The sequence below is a fragment of the Panthera uncia genome (assembly GCF_023721935.1).
Source record: "Panthera uncia isolate 11264 chromosome D3 unlocalized genomic scaffold, Puncia_PCG_1.0 HiC_scaffold_8, whole genome shotgun sequence".
Lineage (NCBI taxonomy): Eukaryota > Metazoa > Chordata > Mammalia > Carnivora > Felidae > Panthera > Panthera uncia.
In genome coordinates this window covers 69,240,626-69,263,872 of record NW_026057586.1, presented here as the reverse complement: position 1 = coordinate 69,263,872, position 23,247 = coordinate 69,240,626, and the positions used below count along the sequence as shown (strand labels likewise).

General features: G+C 40.2%; 1 protein-coding gene and 1 non-coding gene across 9 annotated transcripts in view; one reads left to right on the top strand and one right to left on the bottom strand.

Moving 5' to 3' along the window:
- MTMR3 (myotubularin related protein 3) overlaps window positions 1–20,660 on the bottom strand; it is a 146,637-nt gene extending 125,977 nt beyond the window's left edge. For 5 of the 8 annotated variants that reach the window (XM_049619814.1, XM_049619810.1, XM_049619816.1 and 2 more), the window contains exon 1: window positions 20,420–20,659. The gene's annotated coding sequence lies outside the window, so the exon portion shown is untranslated. The other 3 variants (XM_049619819.1, XM_049619818.1, XM_049619811.1) reach the window with 3 other exon arrangements.
- Window positions 14,003–14,110, top strand: LOC125914984 (U6 spliceosomal RNA). Its single transcript, XR_007455522.1, has one exon. It is a non-coding gene; the product is annotated as a U6 spliceosomal RNA (small nuclear RNA).
- Window positions 20,661–23,247: the final 2,587 nt, after the last annotated feature.

Genomic DNA, 23,247 nt, shown 5'->3' with positions numbered 1-23,247 from the left:
AAAAAAAAAAAAAAAAAAAAAAAAAAAAAAAAAAAGTTGAAAGTGTGAAACCACCTATGGTTTCTATAGTCCTCTGCAGGGTCAGAATTGGAACCTCAAAACATTAACTTGCAAAGTTCACTACCTAGTGACAAAGAGGGTAATTTAATTCAAGTAGCTAATCAACCATAAACCACGAAACAGAAGCTTTATATCTTGTTTACATGAATCTACTGCTACCAATATTAATACTTCCAGCCATCTTGGGAGAAGGGAGGAAATGGAGCAGGAATTCTGTAGCTAAACATGTTTTATTTATCAACCAATTACGTAACCATTTTGCCACTTAGAGGAATAAAACAAAGTCAAGGACTCACAATTCAAGAGCTACTGAAAATATAAAATATGAACTAATGCACTAAGGAGTTTTATAAGCAAATTTATCCATTGATTAAGTACGTCTGCCTACTTCCTTAAAGAAAATTCTAATGATTTACAGTTTACACTACAAGATTATTTACATAACAAATTATTCTCAGGGTGCCTGGGTGGCTCAGTCGTTAAGCATCCAATTCAATCTCTTCTCAGGTCATGATCTCCAAGATCTCCAACCTCCAAGAGATTATTGAAAGATACTAACATTTGCCTAAAATTTTTAAATGCTTTCACTTAACTAGGCAGGATAGCAAAATGGTTAAGAGCTCAGGTTCAAGAACTCAACTATCCAGGCAAGTTATTTAATCTCATTTTGCCTCAATCTTCTTATCAGTAAATTAGAATAATTATACCTACCTCTGGGAATAATTCTAGACAAATGAGTTAATACACATGTAATCATTTAGAATAGTGCATGACATTAAGCCTCAGAAAGTTTTAAGCTGATATAAATTAATAATAATGAGCTATGTGTCCTTGGACAAATCATTTTACCTTTATCTATCACAATTCTGCCCTTTAAGGTAAGAGACCTAAATTCAATGCCCCAAACACCTATCTAGTAATACCATTCTTTGCTCCTATAATTTTACCTGAATTGCACCGAGTCACCTTACAAAGAACATTAAGTATTACCCCTGTTGTACAGAAAAATCTAAGGCTCAAATAAGTTAAATGACTTGTCCAAAGAGATAGTAAGGTGAAGGCAGAGTCAAGATGAGGATCTGCGGTTCTGAGATTTCAGAAGACTGCTCCTAGTATTTTGGCCCCCCATCAACTCCTCCCCTTCTGATGGACACAGGTGTGACACACCAAAAACAAAACAACCAACAACAACAACAACAAAAAAACCCTCCTTGGGATACCTGGGTGGCTCACTCAGTTAAGCGTACAAATTCAGCTCAGGTCATGATCTCATGGTTTGCGAGTTCAAGCCCCGCATCGGCTCTCTGCTGTCAGCACAGAGCCTGCTTCAGATCCTCTGTCCTCCCCGACTCCACCCCTCCTCCACTTGGTGCACTGTCGCGCTCTCTCTCAAAAATAAACATTTAGGGGCACCTGGGTGGCTCAGTCAGTTAAACCTCTAACTTTGGCTCAGTCATGATCTCATGGTTCATGAGTTCCAGCCCCGGGTTGGCCTCTGTGCTCAGAGCCTGGAGCCTACTTCAAATTCTGTGTCTCCCTCTCTGACCCTCCTGCACTCACACTCTATGTGTATCTCTCTCAAAAATAAACATGAAAAAATAAAAAAATTAAAAACCTTTTTTAAATAAACATTATGTAAAAAACCCTCCAATTTATTCATTTGAAAATTCATTAAGCTATACACTTGTTTGTGCACTCCTCTGTATCTGTATGTTTTATATAATTGAAAAAGGCAAAATGTTTCATCATTAAGTATATTTCTTTATGAACAGAAGTAGAAAAATTTAAAGAGCTAAAGGGAGACACGTTCAACTGATGTTTACTAAAATTTTGTGAGAGGGTTTAAGTTTTAAAAACAGGTATAACATACATACAGAAAGTGCACATAGGTATAAAACTCAATGATTCTCATAAACAGTTGCCTGAAGACAACAATGAAATCATCACCCAAGGGCACCTGGGTGGCTATGTCAGTTAAGCATCTGACTCTTGATTTCAGCTCAGGTCATGATCTCACAGTTCATAGTTCAAGCCCCACATCAAGCTCAGCGCTGACAGTGCAGAGCCTGCTTAGGATTCTCTCTCTCCCTCTCTCTCTGACCCTCCCCAACGTGTGCACACGTGTGCACACGTGCTCTCAAAATTAAAAAAAGTTAAAATAAAAAATCATCACCCAGATCAAGACATAGAATATTACCAGCACTCCTAAAGTCTCCCTTATGCTCACCACCAAGATAACCATTATTCTTTTTTTTTTTTAATTAGGATGTGTGTTTTATATAGGAATGTAAAGAGAGAGAACACTTTATTTTTATTTTTTTTTAATGTTTATTTATTTTTGAGAGAGAGAGAGAGAGACAGAGCTTGAGAGGGGGAGGGGCAGAGAGAGAGGGAGACACAGAATCCTAAGCAGGCTCCAGGCTCTGAGCTGTCAGCACAGAGCCTGCCGCAGGGCTCGAACCCACAAACTGTGAGATCATGACCTGAGCCGAAGTCGGATGCCCAACCGACTGAGCCACCCAGGTGCCCCAAGATAACCATTATTCTGACTTCCATTACCATCTACTGACTTCCATTCCATTATCCTGACTTCCACTGTCTGTTTTTTAAACCTTATAGAAATGGAATTACACAGTTTATTGTCTTATAAATAGGTTCTTTCATGTATACTTTTAATTCTTCTTTTTGCAAACAAAAGGTTAGCCAGATAACAAACGTTCGTAGGGTAGCTGAGTTAGCTAAGTGTCTGACTTCGGCTCAGGTCATGAGCTTGAAGTTTCCAAGTTCAAGCCCCATATTGGGCTCTCTGCTGTCAGCACCAAGCCCACTTCAGATTCTGTTCCCCACCCCCCATCCCCTGCCCTTCCCCTGCTTGTGCGCGCTCTCTCAAGAATAAAACATTAAAAAAAAAAAGAAACATTCTCAACACTACCAAATACTCAAATTTAAACCATAAATCATTCTCAAAGCAAACCATTTCTCAAGCAATAAAAATATCTAAATATTGATTTATTTTAAAGTATAGCTGGTATTCCCTCTCTCAATGAGATTTCTTTTTTCTCGAAAAAATAAAACAAATTTAAGCTTTTATTTCAAATGCACTCCTTAAAATCCATCACCTATTTCACCTATCCCCCTACCTCTCTGATAATTATAGAGAACAAATTGATGGTTAAGAGTCCCCAATGAGATTTCTAAGATAGAAATTTTTTTGTTACTTTTAGTTGAAAAAAGCATAGACCCAAAATGTCTCAATAATTATTTCATCAGTAAAATTTGAATTGCAACTTTTTTCCAGACAAGAAAAAAACACCACGAAGAGATTTCAGACCATAATTGTCTTAAAATTATATTCTTTAATGTTGCTCTTATACACTGGTAAGAATTATCAATTATTGCCAACACCGAACACAAAAAAAATAAAAATGTAAAAATCTGGTTTGCACTAGAATATATAATTCCAACAACATTTTGATTGCATTGCAACAAATTTTTAGATAACTAAATGCATCTATTTTATCCGGAGATTTCTTCCTATGGCTTAATCTACATCTGCTTCACTGAGTCCATAATCCATGCTATCCAACATGACAGCCACTAGCCATATACAGCTAAATTTAGTTCGTTGGTCAAAGTAGCCAAATTTCAAATGCTCAATATGTACTAGACAGTGCAGATACTGACTGAATGTCAGAAGTATCATCAGAGGAAGTTCTACTGACCAGCACTGGCCCTTTTTTTTTTTTTTAATTTACTTGTGAGAGAGCGAGCAAGGTTGCAGACAGAGAGGAAGACAGAGAATCCCAAGTCTCAAACTTAACAAGAAACACAAGTCTCAAACTTAACAAACCATGAGATCATGACCTGAGCTGAAATCAGAAGTCAGATTCAGAAGGTACCCCAGCACTGGTTCTATATATGCTGTCTCATCTCCCACTCACCCTCAGCCCTTTACTATGCTAAAATTAATCTAAAAGAATTATGATCAATGACTAGTATGAATCACCAAATCCAGTTATTTCCTTAGCCCTCATTTTCTCTCATTTCACTCAAACTTAACTGATTATCACTTAATTTGTAAATCCTCTCTTCTCTGCTTCCACTGTGCCTCATTAACCTAATTTAAAAGTTTTAATTTATCTTCTTCCACCACCCCCTAAAAGTCAATCTTTGACTCTTCTAGGTTCAAGATCACATCCAGATAAGGCCTACCTACCCTTCTTCTACCTCAAATTCTGTATCTCCAAACTCCTGCAGGACATTTTTACTTGTATATCCCCTGGCCTCAATGTTAAATCTGTGAAGGATTTCATTTTAGTCCTTTTCCAAAACCAGCTCTTCCTCCCAATTTCACATTTCTGTACTATCACTATTCACCAAGACCCAAAGCCCACTAACTTTGAATTCTTGCTTACTTCCCGTTCAACTAGTTCACAAATGTTTGCCTATTTCCTTCAGCATGTCAACTAAATCTTTTACTTTAATCTGGTCATCTGAATTACCACCTTGCCCACCACCACAATTCAGGTCCTTGTTACCTAATTTTATGTACAGTACAAATTCTTCACTGTTTTCCAATCTTCGCCTGCTCCCAATTATGCACAGTGCCACTAGACATATCTTCCCCCAAATTTCCTTTGATCTCAAGAAAGAGCTCAGTACAGAGAGTAAAAGAAAATTCAAACACCTTAATCATTTGATTTCAACAATTCGTAGTCAACACACTTTACAAATTTGTCTTTGAATCTTCGATCTTCTGTCCTGGCTAACAAAACCAAAACCATTTCCCAATCTCAGCTTTGTGTGCCTTATCTACATAAAGCTGAGACTCTTCTTAGTCTCTACTATGCATTTTTTTGTTTAAATAAACTGTATGCTCAATGTGGTGTGTGAATTCATACGCCCAAGCCCAAGAGTTGCATACTCTACCCACTGAGCTGACCAGGTGCCCCTCTACAATGCAATTTTAATGTATTAGTCTGTATACCAGGAAACTATCCATTTCAGTATCTCATACATAGCACCAATTTTGAACAGACCTAAATGAACAGACCAGGAATAAGAAAGTCACAAATATGCATACTGGTTTAGCTTTAATATAAAAGCTCAATATTTATTACATGCAATTCTATTCTCCAAGAATTTATTCCACAGAACTACTTCTGTTGAAATCATCCTGCTGTTCAAAAGTATAAAGTACAAGACTATCCATTACAGACACTTCTGAGAATTTAAAAAAAGCAAAAAAAAAAAAAAAAAAAAAAAAAAATCCCTAGCTGTCAATTAGTAAGGGACTAGGATAATTGTAGTGTGTCTATAAAAAGTTTAAAAAACAAAAACAAAAAAACTACACAGGGGTTGCCTTGCTGGCTCAGCTGGTGGAACATGCAACTCTTGATCTTGAGGTAGTGAGCTAGAGCCCCACACTGGGTGTACAGATAAACTTTAAAAAGTTTCAGGGGCACCTGGGTGGCTCAGTCAGTTAAGTGTCCAACTCCTGATTTTGGCTCAGGTCATGATCTCACGAGTTCAAGCCCACATCAGGCTCTGCGCTGACAGTGCGGAGCCTACTTGGGATTCTCTCTCTCCCTCCCTTCCTGCCTCTCTCTCTCTCAAAATTAATTAAATAAATGTTTTAAAAAATTAAATACAAAAAAAATTAAAAATTAATTACCACATAGTCTTTAAAAATGGGTATACCTATGGGGCACCTGGGTGGTTCAGTCAGTTAAGTGTCTGACTTCAGCTCAGGTCATGATCTTGCAGTTGACGAGTTTGAGCCTCACATCGGGCTCTGTGCTGACAGCTCAGAGCCTGGAGCCTACCATTCTGTCTCATTCTCTCTGCCCCTCCCCCACCCATGCTCTGTTTCTCAAAAATGAATAAACATTAAAAAAAACTATTAAAAATATATATAAACACACCTTCAGACAAATCTAACAAGATGTCAAATCTAAATCAACACCTATTAAGTACATGGCATTTGTTAAATTATTCTCTATTTTTCTGAATTTTTGAAATATTTAAATCTTAATTTTTTTTAATGTTTATTTTTTGAGAGAGAGTGAGCAGGGGAGAAGCAGAGAGAGAGGTGGACAGAAGATCTGATGCAGGCTCTATGCTGACAGCAGAGACCCTGATGCAGGGCTCAAACTCAAGTACTGCAAGACCATGACCTGAGCTGAAGTCAGATGCTTAACCAACAGCCACCCAGGTGCCCTAAATTTTACATTCAAAAAAGGAAAGGCAGGGTATGGAATTTAGGAACAGAGGAGAATTGGCTTTGTAGACTTCTATAGGGTATTTTTTTTTTTTTTTGGGGACAGGCTTGTTATTCTTTGCTATAAAACTTGTAACTAAAAAGCCCTCACGAACTTTAGTACCTACCTTTATTACCTTGATGTCTCTTCAATTTTACTCTTACTCTTTAAAAAAATAAATAGATAAGTACAAATGCCTTATCCCAGAAATCTAAAATTTAATGTGCAGAAAACTAAAAACACACATTAGGCTCTACCTAATCACTTAAACCCTAAAGGATATATTACATAGATCTTCCTAAAATATCATGATTAGTATATAAACTTACAGTGGCTCAACTTCCAGCTGTATATTAATACCGAAACCCCAAAGAGGCTACATCCTCATAAAAGTCATTTATCTAAATATCCTCCAGTTCTAGAGCACCTGGCTGGCTCAGTTGATAAAACCCCAAGATCAAGAACCACATGTTCTAAGTTCAAGCCCCATACCAGGTACAGAGATTACTTAAAAATAAGATCTTAAAATAAACAAACCTCCAGTTCAAATTACACACATAAAAATCCTATCACTTCTGAGTTGCTATAATCCCACTTGATATTTACAACATACACATACACACACACACACACACACACACACACACACACACACACACACACCACTACAGAACTTGTTCAAGTCCACCTGGCAAGTCAGCAGAAGTGGGAATTCAGGTGAGTCCTGTGTTTAGGATTCACAGAATCTGATTTTTCCTTTCAAAGCATCATTCATAATTCTCAAATAAGCTCATCAGCAAGAAGAAAATTAGATGGAGGTCTTGTGTTTAAATTTGATCAAAATGCAATCTCAGTCATAATGGAGTTTACAGTGAAAAAATTCAAATAAGTTTGCCCCAGTCTTCCCCTACCACTTCCTACAACTGCCACCATGCTTAGGAACTGGAGCCAGTTAACTACCCACTTTCTCACTGGTGACTATGATTTAAACCCTCATAAGACACTCAATGAAAACTAAAGACATTAAAATGCACTTTAAAATAGCAGTTTTTCCTAATCATAAGAGTACTGCATGCTCCTAGAAAATTGGAAAACTACAGAAGGTTATGAAGCAGAAAACAGCTATACTATCCCACTAGCCAGAAATTAATCACAGTATTTCTATTCTTATCTTTCCAAGGTCTCTCCCTCTTATTTATAAAAATATATTAGTTCACTAACTAAACAAGATTTTAGGTACACCTGAACACAAGGGAAAAAACATACTAGTTCTTTGGAAGACTAATTTTCTTCAGTGTTTTCTAAGCCAAAACCACATATAATATGGAACTGGAGAGTAATGAGACAAATGAGAAAAATCACATGTGCTCCTTTTCATTCACCCCATGGCAAACCATGGAGTCCATGTTTCAAGAACCACTATATACCCAAAGACAGACTAATGTTTCCTTTTTAAGTAGCAACCTACTGCATAAAGCTCTCACATACACACACACATACAGATCTTGGCAGTAAAAAGGACACACATAGTAAAAGGAATTAAATCAAGACTGATTTTTCTGTCGCCTTGATACTATCCTTAGGAGAAGGTAAAATATCTGAAAGACTGAAAAAAAAATTAAAAAATAAGATCTATGAAAGGCTAACGTAAAATAAATACCCTCTCCCCCAAAAAAAAACATTTTCTGTGCACATCAGATAAAAGAACTACAGAAAATTTTAACTATAGGTTTTATAACACTATTACTTATTTACACGTGTAAAAAATATGTAAGAGTTTAAACAGTCCATAAACATTAATAGTTTACTATGTACTGGGCATTATATAAGTGCTGGGGAATGAGGGAGAACAGCCATCAATACTTACTTCTGTAGGGCTTACAGTCTACCTCTTTAAAGATGATGTCAAACACAATGCATGTAGCCTCAAAGGAATGGAAATCATCACTCATTAAATTATGCTCTTAAATCCTTGAGGGTCTAAGAATACACTTGAAAGCACCTTATAAATCATAAGGTTTAAAAAGAGATACCTAGCCTTTTTTCCAAAGTACTGTATACAGCAATCATCTTCAATGTAAATTATCTCATTTCTTTCAGCTGGCAAAAAATAATCACACGAGTTTGCTTTTCACAATCTCTAAGACCTTAATATTATCTTTCTCTGACAATGACCTACCTGTATGAAATAACTGAAATTAAGTTCCCCAGGATGGGAGGACAAAGGGAGACTCATCTTTCTAATACAAAAAGCACCACTTCCTGATTTCATAACTTGGTGGGAGGGGGCACAAATCAAAAGCAACTTATTCAAACTTAATAAAGTTACTTTTTTTTTTTTTTTTACTTTCTGTAATTTATTTTTTATAATTTACATCCAAGTTAGTTAGCATATGGTGCAACAATGATTTCAGGAGTAGATTCCTTAAGCCCCTTACCCTTTAGCCCATCCATCCCCCTACCCAACAACCCCTCCAGCAACCCTGTTTGTTCTCTATATTTAAGACTCTTATGTTTTGTCCCCCTCCCTGTTCTTATATTATTTTTGCTTCCCTTTCCCTTATGTTCATCTGTTTTGTATCTTAAGGTCCTCATATGAGTGAAGTCATAAGATACTTGTCTTTCTCTAATTTTGCTTAGCATATAAAGTTAGTTTTTAATCGAAGATTCACCATAGAAAGTTTCAGCCCAATAAAGCACTTTTTAAAAGTAAAAGGTTCAGGCTCTTCCAAATGGAGTTACAGTGACATGTTAATTGTGGTACTTCACAAGCAAAGTAGCAATTATTCATCCCTTCCCTCAGTCTCTAAGCTCTTGGAAAACAGAGCTATGTTATAACCAAACCACTTTCCATAAAGCACATTTTAAAATATACCTTACACAATACCAGTTCTTCAAATCTAAGAGGAATAGACTACTTAGATTGTTTCCTATTCTATGATTTTCCCTTTCTGAATTCAACTACCTCAACAACGACAAAAGGTTATCAAACTGCACTTTCAACAACGTTTATGTTTGCCCTTATTGCAGACATGACTCTCAAATGCATGGGACGCTTTAAAGACTATCATAATCCAATTAGGCTGGACCATCTGCAGAACCAGAGGAAATGCCCAAAAACAATCATACATAAAGACCCAACATTAAATCTTAAGAGTCTAAAGCAGTGATATCCAAAGCAAAGTAAAATATACCACCAAGGAACATCCAATATGCTCCATGGGGGAAAGAATAAAAATGTTTGAATTTTATTTTTAATGCTCATCCTTGATAATTCTTTGTTTATATTTTATAAGGTACACAATAACCTGTTACCATACATATTTTATGTAAATTAAATACTTCAGGATTGAGGATTAATGCTCAAAATTTTTTTGCTATTGGGAGGATCAAAAAGTTTAGAGACCACTGGACTATTCTGTCACTGCACTTTCATTTTTACTTGCCCCTTCCACAGAGTTAAACTGTAGAGGCTAAGATCCAATGCTGAAAAAAGAGCAAAAGGAAAACTATTCCCAAACTACGTTAAATTCCCACCAACAAATTAAAGGATAATAAATCACTAGCAAGAATATGAGGAACTGGACACTAAAATACTGTTGGTAGAACTTTGTTATTTTTTTTTTTAACGTTTCATTTATTTCTGAGAGAAAGAGAGAGAAAGAGAGAAAGAGAGAGAGAGAGAAAGAGAGAGAGAAAGAGAGAGAGAGAGAGAGAGAAAGAGAGAGAGAGATGGGGCGCCTGGGTGGCGCAGTCGGTTAAGCGTCCGACTTCAGCCAGGTCACGATCTCGCGGTCCGTGAGTTCGAGCCCCGCGTCGGGCTCTGGGCTGATGGCTCGGAGCCTGGAGCCTGTTTCCGATTCTGTGTCTCCCTCTCTCTCTGCCCCTCCCCCGTTCATGCTCTGTCTCTCTCTGTCCCAAAAATAAATAAAAAACATTGAAAAAAAATAAAAAAAAAAAAAAAAAAGAAAGAGAGAGAGAGAGAAAGAGAGAAAGAGAGAGAGAGAGAGAGAGAGAGAGAGAAAGAGAGAGAGAGAGAGAGAGAGAGAGAGAGAGAGAGAGAGAGAATGAGCGGGGAAGAGGCAGAGAGAGAGGGAGATAGAGAATCCAAAGCAGACTCCAGGATCCTAGGGGTCAGCACAGAGTCCAATGCGGGACTGGAACTGGAACTCACAAACCACGAGATCATGACATGAGCCGAAGTAGGACGCTTAACCGACTGAGCCACCCAGGCACCCTGTTGGTGGGACTTTAAAATAGACATCGTGGGTCCCTGAGTGGCTCAATCGGTTAAGCATCCAACTTTGGCTTAGGTCACGATCTCACGGAGTTCGAGCCCCGCGTCAGGCTCCTTGCTGACAGCTCAAAGCCTGGAGCCTGCTTCAGATTCTGTCTCCATCTCTCTGCCCCTCCCCCTGCTCACACTGTCTCTCTCTCTCCCTCAGATATATAAAAAAAAATGAAAAACATTAATGTTTTAATAGACATCCTATCTATAGGACACCTTGAATACATTCAAAAAATTTTTAATGTTTATTTTTGAGAGACAGAGACAGTGCGAGCAGGAGGGGGCAGAGAGAGAGGAAGACAGAATAGAAGCAGGCTCCAGGCTCCCAGCTGTCAGCACAGAGCCTGCGAACTGCAAGATCATGACCTGAGTCAAAGTCGGAAACTCAACTGACTGAGCCACCCAGGCGCCCCAAGTGAGTTTTAAATCTGAATGTACCCAGGGCACCTGGGTGGCTCAGTCAGTTAAGCATTCTTGAAGTTCGTGGGTTCCAGCCCCACATTAGGCTCTGTGCTGACAGCTTGGAGCCTAGAGCTTGCTTCAGATTCTGTGTCTCCCTTTCTCTCTCTCTGCCTCTCGCCCCCCACAAAAATAAACATAAAAAAAATTTTGGGGGAAGACAGTATAAAGATCAGTAGTTGCCTGCCAGCATTTGGGGGCAAAAAGGAGCAATGAATAGGTGGAGTACATAAGATCTTTAGGGCAGTGAAAATAGTCTTTACAATGTCATGTCATATACCTTGTAAAAACCCATAGAATGCACAATACTAAGAGTGAGTCATAAAGTAAACTATGGCCTTTGGGTGATTATGATCCCCCATAATCATAATATGATTATGATTATGTGTCAATGTCACATCATCAATTGTAACAAATGTGCCATTCTGGTGGAAGATGCTGAAAATGGAAGAGGTTATGCATGTGTGCTGGCAAGAAAGTATGTGAGAAATCTCTGTAACTTCCCCTCAATCTTTATGTGAACCTAAAACTGCCCTAAGAAAGTGAAGTCTCAATTAAAAAATTATGAAACAATATAGAAGTATAAAAATCTTTTAAAAAAATTTTTTTAGCACCAAACCCTTTGACCATGTAAGCCCACTTTTAGAAATTTAGCCTATGGAAATAGTAGCACAATTGTATAAAAAAGGTCCAAAAGAATTCATGACAGCACTGTTTTAAGAGAAAAATTGAAAATGTCCATTAATGGGAAACTGTTGTACACTATGATGCATCTGTATCACAGAACACTAAGTAACCATTAACAGAACATCAATTTGACATGGAAAGTTGTTCTTTTTAAGTATTCAGTAGATAATGTATAAGAAAAAAGGAAAATACCAAACATCACATTTAAGTGGAATTACGGGTTATCTCTATTTCATTGTCCTGAGTTATCTCAATTTTGTTTTTTGTAGGGTTCCCCCCACACACACACACACTGAATATGTACTTACAGCTTTCATAATCAGAAATAACAACCTGATTTTGAAATTAAAAATTAGACTAAATTAGGGGCGCCTAGGTGGCTCAGGTGGCTCAGTCAGTTGAGCATCCAACTTTGGCTCAGGTCACGATCTCGAGGTTTATGAGTTCAAGGCCTGCATCAGGCTCTGTGCTGACAATTCAGAACCTAAAGCCTGCTTCAGATTGTGTCACCCTCTCTTTACCCCTCCCCCGCTTGCACTCGTTTTCTCAAAAAATAAACAAACATTTTAAAAAATTAATAAAAATAGTAAGTGGTACCTGGTTGGCTCAGTTAAGTGCCTGACTCTTGGTTTCAGCTCAGGTCCTGATCTCAGTTCCTGAGTTCGAGCTCTGCATGGGGCTCTGCACTGATAGCAAGGAGCCTGCTTGGGATATTCTCTCCCTCTCTCTGTCTGTCTCTCTCTCTCTCTCTCTGCCCCTCCCCTGCTCATGCACATTCTCTCAAACTTTTTTTAATAATTAGACTAAGTTAAAAGTCCTTATTATTACCCTGTAGCACTTCCAAAAATGTTTTAATGTTTATTTATTTATTGCGGGGGGGGGGGGGGAGGGGGAGGGAAGAAAGAGGGAGACAGAGAATCCCAAGCAGGCTCAGTGCTGTCAGCACAGAGCCCAGATGCAGGGGCTAGAATTCAGCAACCATGAGATCATGACCTGAGCCAAGATCAAGAGTCAGATGCTTCACCAACTGAGCCCAGGTGCCCCCCAAAACACTCTTTATAAACACTCTACTTGGCCCCATAAGATTTATGGAATCAGTCTAAATACTTTACAATTAAAGATTTATATTATAGAAAAATAAGCTTAGAACAAAAGAATAAAAACTACCCTATTTTAAATTTTTTTTTTTCAACATTTTTTATTTATTTTTGGGACAGAGAGAGACAGAGCATGAACGGGGGAGGGGCAGAGAGAGAGGGAGACACAGAATCGGAAACAGGCTCCAGGCTCCGAGCCATCAGTCCAGAGCCCGACGCGGGGCTCGAACTCACGGACCGCGAGATCGTGACCTGGCTGAAGTCGGACGCTCAACCGACTGCGCCACCCAGGCGCCCCAAAACTACCCTATTTTAAATTAGCCATTTTGTCTTTAGACCAATTCTTTCCAAATATGTTAGAATTTATCAATATATTATATATTAGAATCAATCAATTCCTTATTATTTTGCCAGCTTATCAATCTATGAATAATTTAGAGAACGAAATGAGTTTATATTTCTCTTCTGGAACTAAGTTATAAAAGCATTAGCTACTAAAAAATTAAACTTGGGGGGCACTAGGTGGCTTAGTTGGTTAAGTGTCTTCAGCTCAGGTCATGACCTCATGGTTGGTGAGTTTCAAGCCCCTCATCCAGCTCTCTCCTGTCAGCATGGAGCCCAAGCCCACTTCAGAGTTCTATCTTCCTATCTACCCCTCCCCTGCTCACATGCGCACTCGCTCCTTCTCCCACAAAAATAAACATACATTTAGGGGTGCCTGGGTGGTTCAGTCAGTTAAGTGTCCAACTTTGGTTCAGATCATGATCTCACAGTTCGTGGGTTCGAGCCCCACGTCAGGCTTTGTGCCAACAGCTCAGAGCTTAGAGCCTACTTCAGATTCTGTGTCTCCCTCTCTCTGTCCCTCCCCTGCTCATATTCTGTCCCTCCTCAAAAATTAACATTAAAAAAAAATTTTTTTTAATAAACATACATTTAAAAAAAAAAAAGGAAACTTAGAACCCAGAGGAAATCAGGAAAACTTGCTACTATCTTTAATAATAAAATCATTCTAAATATTGTGTGAAATAGGTACAAAATAGGTACAAAAGAGATCCAGGCCTGGACATATTCAAGATGATACTTTGTAGTAGTCAGCATCAAGACAATACCTCTGTAGTTACCAAGTAGTCATTTAAGGAAAGAGTGCTTAAGTGCTCACTTCGGCAGCACATATACTAAAATTGGAATGATTACAGAGAAGATTAGCATAGCCCCTGCGCAAGGATGACACGCAAATTTGTGAAGCGTTCCATATTTTTTAGCAGCACTATCAACAATAACCAAAGTATGGAAAGAGCCCAAATGTCCATCGATGGATGGATGGATAAAGAAGATGTGGTATATCTATACAATGGAGTATTACTCGGCAATCAAAAAGAATGAAATCTTGCCATTTGCAACTACATGGATGGAACTGGAGGGTATTATGCTAAGTGAAATTAGTCAGAGAAAGACAAAAATCCTATGACTTCACTCATATGAGGACTTTAAGAGACAAAACAGAGGAACATAACAGAAGGCAAACAAAAATAATATAAAAACAGGGAGGGGGACAAAACAGAAGAGACTCAAATATGGAGGACAAACTGAGGGTTACGGGAGGGGTTGTGGGAGGGGAGATGGGCTAAATGGGTAAGGGGCACTAAGGAATCTACTCCTGAAATCATCGTTGCACTATATGCTAATTTCGATGTAAATTTTAAAAAAATAAAAATTAAATTAAAAAAAAAGGAAAGACTGCTTAAGAACATTTGCATAAATCTATGTCTTACCTTTGTTCATCAAAGGGACTTTATAACAGAGGTAAAAGGTACCTTACCCTTGACAAAACAGCTTTTATTTAACCTAGCTTCATAATTTCCTTGCAGTTTTTAATTTGTTTTATGCTTTACTATCTTAGACAGTCATCCTGACTACAAAGCCCAGATACCATATCCCTAAGCAATTGCTTCAAAGTTTAACAACTCAAGAAAAAACATTTTTTTCGTTGCAACCCAGTATATAAACATATAAAAAGTTTCTCGAATCAATACATTTATCATTTGCAATGTGTCGATTTTTTTTTTTTTCTTTTAATGCTTTATTTTTAGATCACCACATTGATGGGGCACCTTGGTGGCTCAGCCAGTTAAGCGTCAGACTCTTGATTTTAGCTCAGGATAGGATCTCACAGTTGTGAGATTTAGCCCCACATAAGGCCCTATGCTGACAGTGTGGGGCCTGCTTGGGATTCTCTGCCTCTGCCTGCCTCTGTCTCTGTCTCCCTCCCTCCCTCTCTCTCCCTCTCCCTCTTTCTCTCTCTCTCTCTCTCTCTCTCCCTCCCTCCCTCCCCCTCCCTCCCTCTCTCTCTCTGAAACTAAGATCACCACATTGATATCTTTACCCTAATGTTGTTGCCACCTACCACCAATAGTCCTGAACTTCACACAGAGTATACTAAACTCCTTCCACCACCTTCTACCACTGCTCCAATATAACAAAACGGGTGAAATCAAGCCAATCTATTCCAAGTGCAAACCTTTGCACAATTGTGAGACATCCCCAATCCCACTCAAGTTCCTGTCACACTGTGACTATTCCTATTGGCATACAGGATGCAAGTGCTAAAAGGCTTCTCTAGGAGGTCTACAGAAGCAGAAATCTTTTCTGTTACCGTGTTGGTGACATTAGTAATTTCTACACCTGACAGTACATACTAGGTTTACCACTGCTCCACAAGCCAACTCTTCTAAGAAAATAAAATAGGATTCTAATATATCATACCCTTACTTTTTAGACTGCTTTTCATATACACCATTCCATTTTATCTCCATTTTATCTAAATAAAAGATTATTCTTCCTTTTATTAATGAGGGAATTAAAGTTCAGAGGGGTTATGTGGCTTGCCAGAAACAACACAGCTAACAAGGAACACAACTCAAGCCTGAACCCAGGATTCACTCCTCTACCTGTTCTCATGCTACAATTTTCATTGTGAACATCTAACACAAATATGAACTTAAAAGGTATGTTAAGTTTCTAGATACAAGGGGCACCTGGCTGGCTCATTCAATAAGGCATGCCACTCTTCATCTCATGATCCTGAGTGAGAGCCCCACGATGGGCATAGAGTTTACGTAATAAAAAAAATACATATTTTTTAAAAGTTTCTAGATACAGAGGCACCTGGGTGGCTCAGTCAGTTAAGCATCTGATCTCATGGTTCCTAAGTTCAAGCCCAACTTGGGGTTCTCTATCAGCACAGAGGGATCCTCTGTCTCCCTCTCTGCCCCTCCCCCACTCACTCACACGTTCTCAAAAATAAGCTTTTTTTAAAAAAGTTTCTAGATACAGAAATGGAGAGCATTGTATCAATATTAGTATCAAAATAAAGACTTAAAAACAGCAATGAATGTTAATGTTGGTAGCCTCTAAAACTATTAGGAATTCTACTTGAATCCAGTATGGATTTGATCTCACACTGTCTTAAGTGAATGTTTCACTGATTATAAAATTACATATAAATTCACCATAGAAAATTACAGAATTGGGTGGTCTGTAAGAAACAACTAGGCACATAAATTAAACAAACTTCCCCAAACCATTCTTAATCTTGTGGCTTCACACTAAATTATGAAGTTCCTCATGTGAAATCCATTTTGATTTCAACACTAAGTGAATTACAACAGCATAAGCATGTTGTTTCTGCATAATACTTGCAACATGCACTCAATTTTCAGAGCACTTTAGGACAATGTCCACAATCTATAAGCTAAAAATAAAACCCAAAAATGTTCAAGTTTTTTTTTTATTTTTTATTTCATGTTTTTAATTGTTTCTGAAGGAGAGAGAGAGACAGAGCATGAGCGGGGGAGGAGCAGAGAGGGAGACACAGAATTCGAAGCAGGCTCCAGGCTCTAAGCTGTCAGCACAGAGCCCGATGCTGGGCTTAGTTTTTTTTAATTAAAAAAGTTCACCTGCCTATGTAAGATGAATACCAAGTAACATAATTACAAATTATTAAAGATTTGTAGAAGGACACCTGTTAAAGCATGCAACTGTTGATCTTGGGGGTCACAAGTTCAGGCCCCATGCTGAGTGTAGAGCTTACTTAAAAAATATGTATTTGTTTTTGTTTTTTGGTACAAAAAGGTGATTTTACTAAAGCACAAGGACAGGACCCACGGGCAGAAAGAGCTGTCCATAATATTTCTTTTAAAAGAAATAAAGAAAAAGGGGCTCCTGGATGGCTGTAGGTTAAGCGCCCAACTTCAGCTCAGGTCATGATCTCGCGGTTTGTGAGTTTGAGCCCCGTGTCAGGCTCTGTGCAGATTCTGTGTCTGCTTCAGATTCTGTGTCTCCCTCTCTCTCTGCCTCTCCCATTCTCATGCTGTCTCTGTCTCTCAATAATAAATAAAAGTTAAAAAAAAATTTTTTTAATAAAAAAGACTTGCAGAATCTGGCTGAGGAAACTACTTGAGATCAACAAGTATAGGCCTTTAATCATATAGATGAGAAAACAGAGATCCAGAGAAGTGACACTCCTAACAGCAGTCCCACAGTCAATTAATGACACAGAATCTGTCAATCTACAGCTTCCTGTTATCCTAATTGTCTCTGCATCCAATAAAATGTCACTAAAAAGGGCTACTACACCTAAAAAAGACACATTTAAGACCCAAAAACTGGGGGACAGGGTAGTATACAATGACAGTCTTAAAAGGGGGGGGGGGAGCTTCTGTTTTGTAAAGATTTTAAGTAATCTCTATACCCAATGTGGGGCTCGAACTTACAACCCTGAGATCAAGAGTTGCATGCTCTACCAACTAAGCTAGCCAGGAGCCCCTAGAATACAGAACCTCTTGAAGGAATTGCAAAGTTCCAAACCACATGAGCTCAAACCTGGCTCTTTAATCCAATACAAGGTATCACGTAGTTTTTAATAACTCATGTTATCAACCACCATAACTTTTTTTCCCCATCTTAAATACTATTCATTTGCTCAACAAATATCTGAAAGCACAATATATGCTAGGAACTATGCTAGGTACTGAAGACACCAAGAAAACAAAACAGAAAGAGCCTTTTGCTCAACTGGATACACTTCTCTAAAATACTAGTCTATGACTTGACAGGATATTTACCAAACTCCTTCACTACTCTACATAACTATACCAACATTTTCTGCCAATTCTTCCAAACTTAAATAGAACCTCACCACACCCCTCTGCAATATGAATATTTCTTGGGTAATTCACTATTCCACTTTTACCACAGAAGGTGTTAATCAGAACTACAAAAGAATTAAAAACTGACTTTACCGGGCACCTGGGTGGCTCAGTCGGTGAAGCGTCCGACTCTTGGTTTCAGCTCAGATCATGATGTCACAGTTCATCTGTATCTGGCTCTGAGCTGTCACTGCTGAGCCTGCTTCAGATTCTCTCTCTCCCTCTCTGCCCTTCCCCATGCATGCTCACACTCTCTCTCTCAAAATAAACTTTAAAAACTGACTTGACCACTCCTCATGGACTGGGGCAAGTTTCAAGAACTTTTCACAATCCACAATAAACCTTCCTGGTGCACAACCCTCATCATCTCAAATGACTGGTAACTCATTCACCCTACCCTCACTTTACTAGAAACCTGAGTCAGATGGTTTAGGAGCAACCATGATGTTGAGATGTTGGGAAGCACATACCATGAACTCCTTTGTGAGCCAGAAGTAAACTTACTGCCTCTCACTCTCCTTTTTTTCCCCATGGATCTTTTGATACATCTCTAGATATACCTCCAGTCAAGCAGCACCTAATTTTATCAGGTATGTTCCCAAAGACTTGCACAACTAACTTCTGGCAACAAATCTGATTCCCCTATCTAAATCCATTATATTTTAAGAGATGCTCAATTTTCAGATTTAGGTTTCTCAGGCTTCCCCTTCTTCCCTATAAGAATTAAAGCTCTATAAAGAATTAAAAGCACTCTCAGAAGTCCTAATTAATGGAAAAGCTCTGGAATACCAAAGGTGACCTAAAGCTGACTTTCACAGGTTCACAAACCTGGCTGACCAGAATCATTCATGGAGCTTTGTAAGGATGCATTCCCATGCCCCACCCACAGAGATTTTTATTCACCAGGTCCTGCATGGAGCTTAGGAATCAACATTTAAGACAGTCCATACTATTTCTGATGACTGTGTTTAGGTAACCACTGAACTAAAAAACCTAGCCTACAAGCTAAGAAACATGGATTCTCCTATGGCTTGCTATTAACTACAAGTAGGGCTGTACCACTATGCTGGTCACTTGAACTGCTCTGGGTCACCTGAAAATAAGGGAGGTAATTAGAGCTAAAAGAGGCCTTCACAGGCAGCCAATTTAAAATTCGGGAACTCTCCAAATTTAGTTTAATATCACTTACTGTACTGGGTTTACTCAAAACTGTCATTCTGTAAGCTCTGTGACCCACCGAAGTTACAGGCTATAGTAGGCAAGACTTTCTGCATGCCACCAATGCACCCTACTTGGGTCTCTGACCCTACAGAAACAGCCTTTAACCTGAAAGAATAAAGTTCCTATCACCTCTCCAAGTACAAATCACAAATGTTTAATGTAAAAAATTATTTCGTGTAATTCAACCCAAGCCTTGGATGGCATCACCGTCCACATTACGAAAAACGAAGTTGAACCTCAACTAGAAGAGTATGCACGGTTTTTTTGTTGTGAAAAATCAGATTCCGTCGGATAAAGTGGACGTCAAGATATTAAACCAATCAAGAATTTAGGCCTCAGGCTGGTGAAGGCACACCTGAACATCAATCGATCAAGGGCAAAACTCACTGACGAGATTACCAGACCCCAGAGAAGTTTATTAAAGCACCTATAAAATTCAACCCATTATTTTGAACTAAGTTTTCCAGCCCAAAGTACAAGCAACAATATTATCGCAGGGGTCCGAAGCAACATAATTTCCAATTGAGAAATAACAATCTTTCGCGGAGCTGTCTGACCCGGTGTTTCCTGAGCTCTCAACCGCCTCCGAACCATCCTTCCCACCCAAGTACTACCAGGTCAGGAAGATGCCCTGCTGCACAGTCGGCCACTCCTCCTTCCCACAAGTCCCGGGCCCTTACCGCTCGCCTCAGGGGCTCCGCTGGCCCCGACCTCCGGCCTCTCGCCACAGTGGACTCCCACAGACCCGGTCGGGAACCGGGGGGAGGGGGGGGGCATACACTCACCTCCCGGGGTCCGCAAGCACTTCCCCGGACGCTCCCGGGGTAGCATTTCACACCCCTAGACCCATGGGCCCGTCCGCACCGAGTCCGGGATGGCCGCCGGGGCCTGGGACCCCGCCTCCCCCGCGCCGAGGGTCGGGCCGAGCCGGGCCCGGCCACTGCGCTCCCACTCCCCACGCCTCCCCCTGGCGGCCGCGGCCGCCGCCCAGGACACCCCTCCCCAGGCCACGCACGCCGTCCCCAGCCCCCCGCGGGCCGCCGCCTCCTCAGAGGGTGACAGCCGCTGCGCCGGGGCCGAAGCCGGCCCCTCCTCCAGCCCCTCCTTACCCCCGGAGGGGGGGGGGGGGTGCGTTCTTACCGGGCGGCAGGACATGGCGAGGCCCGCCACGGCACGGCCTCCTCCGCCACCCCACTAGGCTCCCAGCCAGGGCCGGCGGGGGGCAGCGCCTGGGCCGCTGGAGCGTTTCGTCCGGCTGCTCCTTCGCTGCCGCCGCCGCCTTCTCACAACCACAACAACATGGCGGCAGCGGCCACACAGAGCGCGCTCCTGACGCCGAGCCGGGCCACGAGCGGGGGCGCGCGCGCACGCTCGGGCCCTCGATCCGCGGTCAGGGAAAAAAGGCAGGCGTTCGCGGGCTGGGCGAAGGCGGGGCCCGGACCGATGGCCACGCCCCGGGAGGTAGGCGGGGCTGCACGCGAGCTGAATGCCCTCCGCAGCGGGAGCGGGGAGGAGCCCAGGTGAAGAAATCAGAAACAAGTGGGAAATAGGCAAAGAAGAAAACCAATGGTGGTCCTACAGATTTGGAAGAGGCATCTTTTCCCTGCTTTAGAGCCCTGATAGAGACAAAGCCTCACTCTACTTAACCAATAAAATAGAATAGTAGTATTTTTCACCTGTAGTTATGATGAAGCTAAAACTAATTTAATATAATGCATATTAAGTATGGTGTGCTCAAGGCTCTACTCCGAAAACAATTTCAAACTGCTTCAGCTGAAGCTCAGCTGGAACAAATGAGTTTTCAAACAAAAATTGTACCCTATTCCCAACAGCCTGCAGAAGAATTCTACAAGCCAGAACAGAATTATTTTAGGCCCTAACAGATAAACTTCAGAGTTGCATTTCAATGGTATACCCTTGACTTTTCTGGAAAATAGCCAAGAGAACTAGTCAGATGAAATTTATGTTTGCATTTGTTATATTTCTTCCACAGCACTCTCTGCAATTATTTATCCATCTTTCATGTTTATGGTCTTTCTATCCCATTCCAATATAAAATCTACTTGAAAATAAAATTATTTTATTCATCACTCTATCCCCACACCTGAACTGAGCATGGCAAAAATTGGGCAATTTCTTAACAGCTAATTTCAGTTATACAATTCATCTAATTGAATCTTCACAGCTTTACTAGGTAGATACTATTATCTCCATTTTTTTTTTTTTTTAAGTTTATTTTTGAGAGAGAGAGAGTGAAACACAGAATCCGAACCAGGCTCTAGGCTCTGAGCTGAGCGGGGGAGGGGGTGTTCTTGAACTTATGAACTGCAAGATCATGACCTGAGCTGAAGTCGGAGGCTTAACTGAGCCACCCAAGCGCTCCTATTATCTCCATTTTAGAAATGAAGAAAATACAGCCCAGAATAAGATGCTCTTAAAGCAAAATTCAAACCCAAAAGGCAAAAATTATGCTCTCTGGCACTGGACTCTACTGCCCTGCCCTTCAAGCATCGTCACCTGAAATAAAATCCCAAGTAAAAAATTACATTAGAGTTCAAAGTTAGGAAAGGCTTTGCTGTATTTCCACAGAATCAGATAAGCTTCCTTTCTGATAATTAGTGTTATGCAGCTGATTGTGCATCTTTTCACCTTGTCTTCCCAAAAGCCCAAGGCTAATTCTGAAGTCAGTGCTACCCTTACTGTTGGCCACTGTGGTCCACATATTAACCATGGTTTTTTCTCCCGCCTCAACTTTGCACTTTCTTTCTTTCTTTTTTTTTTTTTTTTTTTTTTTTTTTTATGTTATTTACTTTTGAAAGAGAGCATGAATGGGGGAGGGACAAAGAGACAAAGGGAGACAGAGAATCTGAAGCAGGCTCTGCGCTTCATGGGGCCGACCATGGGGCTGGAACCCACCAACCCTGAGATCATGACCTGAGCTGAAGTCAGAGGCTTAACCTTTTGAGCCACCAAAGTGCCCCTCAACTTTGCACTTTTACTTATATTTTACTGTCCTGATTTTCCCTTTCTGTTATATGATTATAGCCTTTATGGATTGAGAGAGGAAATAGTAAGTACATAGAATAGATGAATGACAAAGAGATTTCCCACCTGTTTCTCCTGTTGTCTGATAAAACAAGGTTCCCATCAGGTTCCTCTCCTATAGATTCGTGTCCTGCTACCCAGGCCTCCACTCAGGCAAAAGCTAAAGGATGGGGTTCCATAGTTGAGTGGCCTCTGATTGGATTAAAGCTAGCACCTGACTCCAGGACAGCCCGCCCATAGGCTGGCTAGATTCCAACCAGGTGGCTAGGGGCAAAGATTCAGCCAATCCCACAGCTCCCCTGAAATCCACAGGGAAAGAGGTACCTGTTGGCCTGCCACTTGGTTTTCTTTTTTAGGCAGAATATCGTCGTATTTACCTTTTAACCTGAGCCAAGTAATTTTGAACTGAAGCCTCAACTAGTATACAGGACATGGAAGGAGTTTCTCTGAAACCACTATTTGCATGTCCTTGGTCTCATAATAGCATGTTAGCTATTATGTTAGGATTGCACCTTAAGATGTACTGACGCTGTGTAAGCATTTTACATGTGTATCTAATGTAATCTTAACAACCCTATGGCCAGGTATTGTTACTCTACCCGATTTTACACAAGAGGAGGTGTAAAAGCCAGAATTTGAACTCAGAACGATTTGATTCGGCGAGCATACTTTTAAACTTCTACATGTCATCCCCACTGCTGCCCACCTGCTTATCCTTAAGCAGACCTCAGTAAATGGTCTTTAAATAAGAAAGAGAAAACTGCTGTGTGGCCTTGAGAACTCACTTCAAGAAGGGCCTTAAAAAAAAAGCAACGGAAATAAAGCTGGTTTGAGTCTAAAGTACATTTGAATCTTGGTGCCTCCACATACTTGTTCTTTATCTCCCTTTCCTATGCCTCAGTTTCCTCATTGACCCTATGGGA